Raw genomic sequence first — 11,314 nt, 5'->3', positions numbered from 1 at the left:
AGGGAAGTAAGAGGGAAGAAAATAGTTGGTGCTGAGGAAGAGGAGGAGTACTTTGAACCAGACATGGATGAGAATATGGAGAACCATCATGAAGAAGAGGCTCACAACCATGGCAGAGAAGGTCCAGCGCATCAGGCTGGACAAGAGATAAGAGTTCTGGGTTCTTACATCAACCCAAATCCAGGAAATTGTGGAAGTAGCATCCAAAGGCCAACCATACATGCCAACAACTTTAAACTAAAGCCATAGCTCATCACCCTTGTTCAGAACAATTGTTCATTCGGAGGAAGTGTCCAAGAAGACCCCAATCAACATCTAACCACCTTCCTGAGGATATACGATACTGTAAAGTCTAATGGTGTTCACCCTAACACCTACAGACTACTTCTGTTTCCCTTCTCACTCAAGGACAAAGCATCTAAATGGCTGGAATCCTCTCCAAAGGAGAGTTTAGCAACCTGGGAAGACGTCGTGAAAAAATTCTTGGCAAGATTCTATCCTCCTCAACGAATCAACAGGTTGAGAGCTGAGGTACAAACCTTCAGGCAGCAAGATGGTGAGACTCTATATGAAGCATGGGAGAGGTTTAAGGACCTGACAAGAAGATGCCCGCCAGATATGTTCAATGAATGGGTGCAGTTGTACATTTTCTATGAAGGCCTTTCGTATGAATCAAAGAAGGCAGTAGACCACTCATCCGGGGAATCTCTGAACAAGAAGAAGACTATTAAAGAAGCCATAGATGTCATTGAGACTGTAGCAGAGAATGACTACTTCTATACTTCTGAAAGAGGCAACACTAGAGGAGTGATGGAGCTGAACAATATGGATGCACTGCTAGCTCAAAACAAGCTTATTACCAAGCAGTTGGCTGACCTTACCAAAAAGATGGAGAGGAATCAAGTGGCAGCAATTACCACCTCAGCATCAGCTCAAGAAGGAGTGAATGAAGAAGCAGAGGGTGATCAGAAACAAGCCAACTACATTGGAAATTCACCTAGGCAGCACCATGACCCATACTCCAAAACATATAATCCTGGTTGGAGGAACCACCTAAACTTTGGGTGGGGAAACTAACAGGATCAAGGTCAAGATAAGAGATGCCACAACCCCAACAACAATGCAGCTCACCAACACTCCACACAGAGGTCATATCAACACCCACCTATTAACACCTCTCAACATCCATACCAAAGTCAAAATGGCCATTCTCATCCTTCCAATCTCGACTAACCATCATCTGAAGATAGACTCTCAAGGATTGAAACTCTACTTGAAGGCATATGCAAGGAGATCCAAAATAATAAGGTGTTCCGAGAGGAAGTGCGATCCAACATGCAAAATCAAGATGCTGCCATCAAGAAACTTGAGACATAAATTGGCTACCTATTTCAGCAAGCTCCTGGCCATGACCTTTGCAGCAACATTGAGTCAAGGCCAAGGGAGGAGTGTCAAGCTATCACCCTCAGAAGTGGGAAGGAATTGAAGGAGACTTCCAAGCAACCACAAGAGAAAGATTCAATTGGAAGAAAGGAGGAACAAGATGAAGTTCAAGTCCCCACCTCCAACTCACATCAAAAGGAAGAAGAGCTAAAGCCATATGTTCTGAAAGTCCCATATCCTCAACAATTGAGGAAGAAGGGGGATGACAGCCAGTTCTCCAGATTTTTAGAAATCTTCAAGAAACTGTAGATTAACATACCCTTTGCTGAAGCAATAGAGAAAATGCCGCTCTATGCCAAGTTCTTGAAGGAGTTGATGACCAAGAAGAGAAGCTGGAAGAACAACGATACTGTGATACTAACCGAGGAATGCAGTTCCATCATTCAGCATAAACTGCCCCAGAAATTGAAGGATCCTGGGAGCTTCCAGATTCCTTGTATTATAGGAGAAATAACAGTGGAGAAGGCTCTATGTGATTTAGGAGCCAGCATAAATCTGATGTCTGTAGCTATGATGAGAAAAATGAAGATTGAGGAGGCCAAACCAACAAAAATGGCCTTACAACTGGCAGACCGATCATTCAAGTTTCCTCACGGCATAATGGAAGACTTGCTAGTGAAGGTAGGAGACTTTATCTTTCCAGCAGACTTCGTAGTATTAGACATGAAGGAAGGAGCTAAGGCTTCTATCATCTTGGGTAGACCATTCTTAGCTATTGCCAGAGCTGTCATCAATGTCCAAAAGGGTGAACTTACCCTTAGACTACATAATGAAACAATGATGATCAATGTGTTCAAGGCCATGAACTACCCACAGGAACCATTGGGAGAATGTATGAGGTTGGACTCACTGGAAGATATAGTACAAAAGACTTTTGAAGAAGAAGAACTTGAGGGATTAACAGAAGAGGAGGAATCAGCATAAGCGAAGAAGCTGCAACAGCTGAGGTTCAAGCTCAGTGCACAGTAGAGGAGAAGAATGGAAAGAAAGAAGCACCCAAACTTGAACTAAAGGCACTGCCACCTACTCTCAAGTATGCATATCTAGGAGAAAATAAAAGTTATCCAGTAATCATAAATTCATCCCTCAGCCAAGAACAAGAGGAAGAGCTATTCCAAGTATTGCAAAGGCACAAAGATGCCATAGGATGGACCCTTGCTGACTTGAAGGGAATCAGTTCGACCATATGTATGCATAAGATACTGTTAGAAGATGATGCCAAACCATCCATTCAACCCCAAAGGAGGCTGAACCCAGTCATGAAGGAAGTGGTACAGAAGGAAGTCATAAAGTTGTGGCAAGGAGGAGTGATCTATTCGATCTCAGACAGTCCATGGGTCAGCCCTGTACAAGTTGTCCCAAAAAAGGGAGGAATCACTGTAGTCCCAATGAGGAGAACGAACTAATCCCTACAAGGACCGTCACAGGATGGTGGATGTGCATAGACTACAGAAAACTCAATGAAGCTACACGAAAAGATCATTTCTCCCTTTCTTTCATGGATCAGATGCTGGAAAGACTTGCAGGACATGCATATTACTGTTTTCTCGATGGTTATTCAGGATATAACCAAATAGTGGTTGATCCAAGAGACCAAGAGAAAACCTCCTTTACATGCCCATATGGAGTGTTTGCCTACAGGCGCATGCCATTTGGGCTATGCAATGCACTTGCAACCTTCCAACGCTGCATGCTCTCCATTTTCTCATATATGATAGAAAAATTCATCGAAGTCTTTATGGATGACTTCTCAGTATTCGGAGATTCCTTTCCTAATTGTCTAGATCACCTAGCCCTGGTGTTAAAGAGATGTCAAGAGACCAATCTGGTCTTGAACTGGGAGAAATGTCATTTCATGGTAACAGGAGGAATAGTCCTTGGCCATAAGGTGTCTAAGCAGGGCATTAAGATAGACAGAGCTAAGGTGGAACTCATTGAAAGATTACCTCCACCAAGTGATGTCAAGACTATTAGGAGTTTTTTAGGGCATGCTGGCTTTTACAGACGGTTTATTAAAGATTTTTCAAAGATAGCCAAGCCCTTAAGCAATCTCCTTGTATTTGATACACCATTTGTCTTTGATGAAAAGTGCATGCTAGCTTTCGAAAACTTGAAAAAGAGGCTGTCCTCTGCCCCTATCATTTCCCCACCTGATTGGAACTTACCATTTGAAATGATGTGTGATGCATCTGACTTCGCAGTTGGGGCAGTGTTAGGACAGAGGAAAGAGAACTTAGTCCATGTAATATACTATGCCAGCAAAGTCCTCAATGATACTCAAAGAAACTATACCACTACTGAAAAGGAGTTGCTGGCAATAGTTTTTGCATTTGAAAAGTTTAGATCATACCTCATTGGTGCCAAAGTAATCGTTTTCACATATCACACAGTACTTAAATATTTGTTTGCCAAGCAAGAATCAAAACAAAGACTAATAAGATGGATCTTGTTGTTGCAGGAATTCAACATTGAAATTAGAGACAAAAAGGGAGTGGAGAACAAGGTAGCGGATCACTTGTCCAGAATCCCTCATGATAAGGGTGGAACACATGGTACAAGTGTGAATGAATGTTTCCCAGATGAGCAGTTAATGACGGTTCACAAAGCACCTTGGTTTGCAAACATTGCCAATTTCAAGGCAACTGGGGCTTTACCTCCAGAGATCAACAAACATCAAAAGAGAAAGCTCATCAATGATGCAAAATATTTTGTCTGGGATGAGCCATATCTCTTCAAGAAGTGTCCAGATAAAATCCTGAGAAGATGTGTTTTGGAAGAAGAGGGACGAGAGGTCTTGTGGAACTGCCATGACTCATGCTATGGAGGCCATTTTGGAGGGGACAGAACCGTAGCCAAGGTGTTACAAAGCGGATTCTTTTGGCCCACCCCTTTCAAGGATGCCAAAGAACTGGTAAAGAATTGCAATGAATGTCAAAGAGCTGGAAACTTACCCAAAAGAAATGAGATACCACAAAATTTCATCTTAGAACTGGAACTGTTTGATGTGTGGGGAATCGATTTCATAGGACCATTCCTAACCTCATATTCAAACAAGTACATCTTGGTAGCAGTGGATTATGTTTCCAAGTGGGTAGAGGCTATTGCAACCTCAACGAATGATAATAAGGTGGTCATGAACTTCCTCAGAAAGAATATCTTTAGCCGGTTTGGAGTCCCACGAGCACTCATCAGTGATGGAGGGAGCCATTTTTGTAACAGACCACTAGAAGCTCTCCTCCTACGATACGGCGTAAAACACAAGATTGCCACGCCTTACCACCCCCAAACAAGTGGGCAAACTGAGATATCTAACAGAGAGCTAAAAAGGATTCTGGAAAAGACTGTGGGAGCATCAAGAAAGGATTGGTCGAAGAAGCTGAATGATGCTCTGTGGGCATACAGAATGGCATTCAAAACACCAATCGGGATGTCCCCATACCAACTGGTGTATGGAAAGGCTTGTCATCTACCATTAGAGCTGAAACACAAAGCCCTCTGGGCTCTCAAGCTGCTAAATTTTGATAGCATTGCTGCTGGTGAAAAGAGGGTCTTGTAGCTACAAGAAATGGAGGAGTTCAGATCTCAAGCCTATGAAAATGCCAAGATTTATAAAGAAAAGGCAAAGAGAAGGCATGACCTCCATTTGACACCCAGGAGCTTCGAAGAAGGATAGCAAGTGCTTCTCTACAATTCCAAATTAAGACTTTTCCCTGGGAAACTCAAATCAAGGTGGTCAGGACCCTTTCTTGTCACAAAGGTCTCGCCGTATGGGCACATAGAAATCATGGAGGAAAGTTCAAAGAGGACATTCACTGTGAACGGACAAAGACTCAAACACTACATGGGCAACATGGGGGAAAACCCCAAAGTGAAGTATCACCTCAAATAATGGAGGAATCGTCGAGCTAGCGACGCTAAAAGAGCGCTTCGTTGGGAGGCAACCCAACATAAGGTAGTTTTCTTTTCATTTGAATTTCAATAAAAATCACAAGTAGTTTTCCGCGTATTGTGAGGAGCTAAGTTTGGTGTTACACACCAAAGCAATACAAGAGTGAGTGTGTAATTCTAAGTTTGGTGTTCCACCAAAGATTTCAGTTAGAATCACACTACACTCCTTCAAGGGCAAATTGCTAGATCCAACCAATCAGGGGAACCACTTAACAGTAGTTAGTTTCTAGTTCATAGTTGTTTTGCTGATAACAATACATGAGCTTTTCTACATGTATTTAACTTGCTGTATTAGGCAAGGAACTAAGTTTGGTGTTCACACACCAAGTTAAGTTCATAAATTCACAAGCATACATGCATACTAACTATTTCTCAAGTTCTTTGGGAACAAGCAACTTCCAACGACTTTGCAGGAATCTCCTGGAGAATTGGTGCACCATCATCCAAGAAGGCGAAGAAAAATGCAAAAATTATAGATGATGACAAACAAGAGGGAGAGTGCGAGCACCCCCATGAGTAAAAGGTGGTGGAATTCCCTCATTGTCCCATCTTTTTCAAGTATTAAATAAGGAATATCATGTATGAAATAGAACATGCTTCCATGGTAGTTTAGGATTTTCAATGCTGTCTTTAGTATTTTTCTTGCCTTTTTCATATGTGTGCTGGTTCAAGTTACCTATCTTCATCTACATCTTGCTTATTGTATGTTTGTCCTTTTAAGCTAAATAAAAAGAGATGTTATGAAAGACCAGAGTGGAGTTCAATTTGTGGAGTAAGTCCTTAAATTTGTGGTGTAGTAATCACTTAGCTAAGTTGGTTCACCAACAAGGTGGGAAGGCAACTATCTGTCCTGAATCATATGCTTGAAACACACCCTATGAGACTAGCTAAATAATAAGATCCCAGTAAGAAAAAGGAAAAGAACACTAAGAGTTGAAAAAGAAAGAAAGGTAATAAAGAATAAGGCTAGGCACCAATGGCTTGAACCTTGAGGGATGTGTCTGTGGTGCTCTTGTACCAAGGATCTGCTTGGATGAATAAGTTCTTAGGAGTGCTTCATCACATGGTAACTTGGGTTAACTAACCCAGGATTATCAACTGAAAATCCACTATCAAGAGCAACCTTGCTACAGAACATTTAGTAACCCAAAGAGGTGCTGGACACCAAGACCTCAAGGAAAGAAAATAACAAACCATGTGCCTATGGTGTGCATGTATGGGGGAGAGAGACTTGAGGGAGTAAGTCCTTAGGGGTGTTTCAACACCTAGCACCTTGAACCAACTGGTTCGGGAGTGTTGGCTGAAAACTTATCTTAAAGAGTCGCCCTCTCACAGAACACTTAGCCTAAGGATGCAATAAACCTTGGAAAGACAAAGGGATCAATAAATAACAGTCTCAAAGGGTGCCATCAAGTGAGTATTCCAAGGCATGATAAAGGTCTAAAAGCCAATAAAGGAATGAACCTATGTTGCTATGCATGAAACCCCATAAAACCAAGGACATGACTTCCACAAGAATGATTCATTCATCTTGTCATTTCATTCATCATTCTCTTATTCCAGTACTTGCTTAGGGACAAGCAAGCTTTAAGTTTGGTGTTGTGATGCCAGGGCATTTTGGCCAGTTTCACTGACCTTTTCTTTATGGTTTTAGGGTAGTTTCATGCACTTTCTTAGGAAATAAGCAAGTTTTGGGTAAATAATCACTTACATCTTGATTCAAGCAAACATTATGAATTTTACATGATTTTATGAGAATTATGCATGAATTAAATGACAAAATTGAATGATGCATGTCTCATAACTTGGATTAGAGCTTTGATACACTTTATTGCTTGATTTCAGGACAAAGGAAGCAAGGAAGAACCATGTTAGTAGCCACGTTAGTCTAGCTAACGTGACCACTAACGTTGAATGGAGGCTAGCTTGCAACATTAATGAGAAAAGTGGTCGCCATTAACGCCTTCGTGAGCCATCATAGCCCACGTTAGTTCCCACGTTAACTATGTTAACGTGGAAGCTAACGTGGAAGAGAAGTAGAACTCCAACGTTAGTGGTAAAAGTAAGTACCACTAACGTTCCAAAGTGGCAGCTGGCCACGTTAAGAGTCACGGTAACTCAGTTAACGTGAACTCTAACATGGATGAAGAAGATAATGCCAACGTTAGTGACACTCACCTTTGTCACTAATGTTGGACTAAGCTCATATTTGCCACGTTAAGAGTCACGTTAACCTAGTTAACGTAGACTCTAACGTGGAGGGAGCAAGGAATCACCAACGTTAGTGACACTCACCTTTGTCATTAACGTTGGATTAAGCCACTATGAGCCACGTTAGTTGCCACGTTAATTACATTAACGTGGAAGCTAACGTGGAGAAGAGGAATGATGAGCCAGCGTTAGTGACACTCACCTTTGTCACTAACGTTGGAGATGGCTATCAATACCACGTTAGAAGTCACGTTAATCTAGTTAACGTGAACTCTAACGTGGGAAGAAGGGGCGTTTTGAAACATTAGTGACAAAGGTATGTGTCACTAACGCTCTCGAAGACTTGGCAAGCCTACGTTAAAGGCCACGTTAACTATACTAACGTGAACTCTAACGTAGGGAGAAAGGGGTACTCTCAACGTTATTGGAAAAGGTAAACCCCAGTAACGTTTGCGAAGGGCCAAGAAGCAACGTTAGTGGTCACGTTAGTGCCACTAACGTTGAAGTTAACGTGGACCATTTTTGGGTTAGGAACGTTAGTGAAAAAGGTGATTGTCACTAACGTTCTCGACCCCACAGTTTCACTTAACGTTAACACCACTAACGCCCCAAGCTAAAGTCCATACCTACTGCACACTTTCTCTGCAAGTAAAGCTGAGCCCACTGAAGAAGATAACTGCTTCAACTCAAGATCCAAAGGCCCATATCCAAGACTTGAAGAAGCAACTAGAAGATCAGAAGAATAGTATAAATAGGGAGAACTTTGAACTAGAAGAGAGCTTTTGGCATTATTAGAATTACTCTCTGTATTTTTTACTTTCTCTGCAACTTCTAGTTTAACTTTTCAGAATGCATTCTCCATCTTTGTTTTCCATTCCCAGAGCTATGAACAACTAAACCCCTTTCATTGGGTTAGGGAGCTCTGTTGTAATTTGATGGATCAATAATAGTTTTCATTATTCTTCTTCTTTCTTTTCTCTTGATTTTACTAGAAAGCTTTTGATGAGCGGATAATTTATACGCTTTTTGGCATTGTTTTTAGTATGTTTTTAGTAGGATCTAGTTACTTTTAGGGATGTTTTCATTAGTTTTTATGTTAAATTCACATTTCTGGACTTTACTATGAGTTTGTGTGTTTTTCTGTGATTTCAGGTATTTTCTGGCTGAAATTGAGGGACTTGAGCAGAAATCAGATTCAGAGGTTGAAGAAGGACTGCTGATGCTGTTGGATTCTGACCTCCCTGCACTAAAAGTGGATTTTCTGGAGCTACAGAACTTGAAATGGCGCGCTTCTAATTGCGTTGGACAGTAGACATCCAGAGCTTTCCAGCAATATATAATAGTCCATACTTTGGCTAAGAATTGACGATGTAAACTGGCGTTCAACGCTAGCCTTCTGCCCAAATCTGGCGTCCAGCGCCAGAAAAGGATCCAAAACCAGAGTTGAACGCCCAAACTGGCACAGAAACTGGCGTTCAACTCCACAAATGGCCTCTGCACGTGGAACACTCAGGCTCAGGCCAAACACACACCAAGTGGGCCCCGGAAGTGGATTTATGCATCAATTACTTACTCATGTAAACCCTAGTAGCTAGTTTATTATAAATAGGACCTTTTACTAGTCTTTTTGACCATCTTTGGATTACCTTATGATCCTTTGATCACGTTTTAGGGGGCTGGCCATCTCGGCCATGCCTGGACCTTCACTTGTGTATTTTCATACGGTAGAGTTTCTACACTCCATAGATTAAGGTGTGGAGCTCTGCTGTTCCTCAAAGATTAATGAAAGTACTACTATTTTCTATTCAATTCTTCTTATTTCGCTTCTAAGATATCCATTCGCACCCAAGAACGTGATGAAGGTGATGATTATGTGTGACGCTCATCATCCTTCTCCCTTATGAACGCGTGCCTGACAAACACTTCTATTCTACATGAATTAAGCTAGAATGAGTATCTCTTAGATCTCCTAACCAGAATCTTCGTGGCGTAAGCTAGAATGATGGAGGCATTCAAGAGAATCCGGAAAGTCTAAACCTTGTCTGTGGTATTCCGAGTAGGATTCAATGATTGAATGACTGTGACGAGTTTCAAACTCGCGAGTGCTGGGCGTTAGTGACAGACGCAAAAGGAGGGTGAATCCTATTCCAGTATGATCGGGAACCGACAGATGAATAGCCGTGCCGTGACAGGGTGCGTGAGCATATTATTCACTGAGAGGAGGGGATGTAGCCACTGACAACGGTGATGCCCTTGCATAAAGCCAGCCATGGAAAGGAGTAAGACTGATTGGATGAAGATAGCAGGAAAGCAGAGGTTCAGAGGAACGAAAAGCATCTCCATTCGCTTATCTGAAATTCCTACCAATGATTTACATAAGTATCTCTATCCCTATTTTATTATTCATTATTCAAAAACCATATCACTGTTTTATATCTGCCTGACTGAGATTTACAAGGTGACCATAGCTTGCTTCATACCGACAATCTCCGTGGGATTCGACCCTTACTCACGTAAGGTATTACTTGGACGACCCAGTGCACTTGCTGGTTAGTTGTATCGAAGTTGTGACAATTATGAATTAAGATCAGAGCACCAAGCTTTGGAGCCATTACCAGGATTTGTTCGAGCCTGGAGATCACAATTTCGTGCACCAACTTTCAATCTTCATCCAATTGGGTAGTTATCTTGGAAAAGAAGCTATTCATACTTGGATCTCTTCGGAACCTTGGAAGAGGAATGAGGAGATCATGCTAGAAATGCTTTCTCATGTTGGACCAAATTGGGGTTTGGATGGATATAGTGACATATAATCCTACCAACACTTTGATTTGGAAATACATGTGGTATAATCAGTGACCATACCTCATCTCTTCTCATGAGTAATTGGACTAAGGAATTGGCTATTGATCAATATTTGAGAGATTGAATTACCAAGGAATTGGAATTCAATCACTTAAGATTGCCAAGGAGATCAATGAATGCATTGATTGAGGAAGAGATGAACATGAACTTGATCCGGAGGATGCAACATCTCCTAAGCCCAATGAACTCCCCATTTCTAATCTTACCCATTCTCTTTAATTTCTGCCAATTACTTTTATGATCATCTTCCCCATTCCCATTTAAGATTCTGTAATTTGTTTTTCGTCATCTATTTTCAGATCTTTATTTCCAGGATTTACAGTTTCTGCTATTTACTTTTTCGCCATTTAATTTCCTGTAAGGCTGCAACTCTCAAACCAAATTCTGCTTAGCTCAACTAGAACATTCCTCCAATTAAAGTTGCTTGACCAATCAATCCCTGTAGGATTCGACCTCACTCTATTGTGAGTTTTTACTTGATGACAATTCGGTATACTTGCCGAGGGAGATTTGTTAAGAGACAAGTTTCCGTGCATCACCATTGCAAGTTCGATATCCTGACTTGGATGCCAACTTTGAGCTTAAGACTGGTTTGATTAACTTGCTTCCTAAATTCCATGGACTGCCTGCAGAAGATCCGATCAAGCACTTGAAGGATTTTCAAGTGGTGTGCTCAAATACTAGACGACATGGGTCAGATAAACTTGCAATTTTGGTATTTGTTTTCCCATTCTCCATTGTGGAAAAAACGAAAGAATGGTTTTATACCCAGCCTAATGGGGTGGTTACAAAGTGGGCTTTATTACAGAGAGAGTTTTTGGATAAGTTGTTTCCTCTTGAGATGACT

General features: G+C 41.4%; 1 non-coding gene across 1 annotated transcript; it reads right to left on the bottom strand.

Moving 5' to 3' along the window:
- Positions 1–516: 516 nt before the first annotated feature.
- Positions 517–623, bottom strand: LOC148571929 (small nucleolar RNA R71). Its single transcript, XR_015908040.1, has one exon. It is a non-coding gene; the product is annotated as a small nucleolar RNA R71 (small nucleolar RNA).
- Between the last annotated feature and the right edge of the window lie 10,691 nt (positions 624–11,314).

Source organism: Arachis ipaensis, chromosome B3 (assembly GCF_059453495.1).
Source record: "Arachis ipaensis isolate K30076 ecotype BB chromosome B3, ASM5945349v1, whole genome shotgun sequence".
Taxonomy (NCBI): Eukaryota; Viridiplantae; Streptophyta; class Magnoliopsida; order Fabales; family Fabaceae; genus Arachis; species Arachis ipaensis.
Note: the sequence above shows the minus strand (reverse complement) of the source record. Positions and strands in the feature narration are given on the sequence as shown.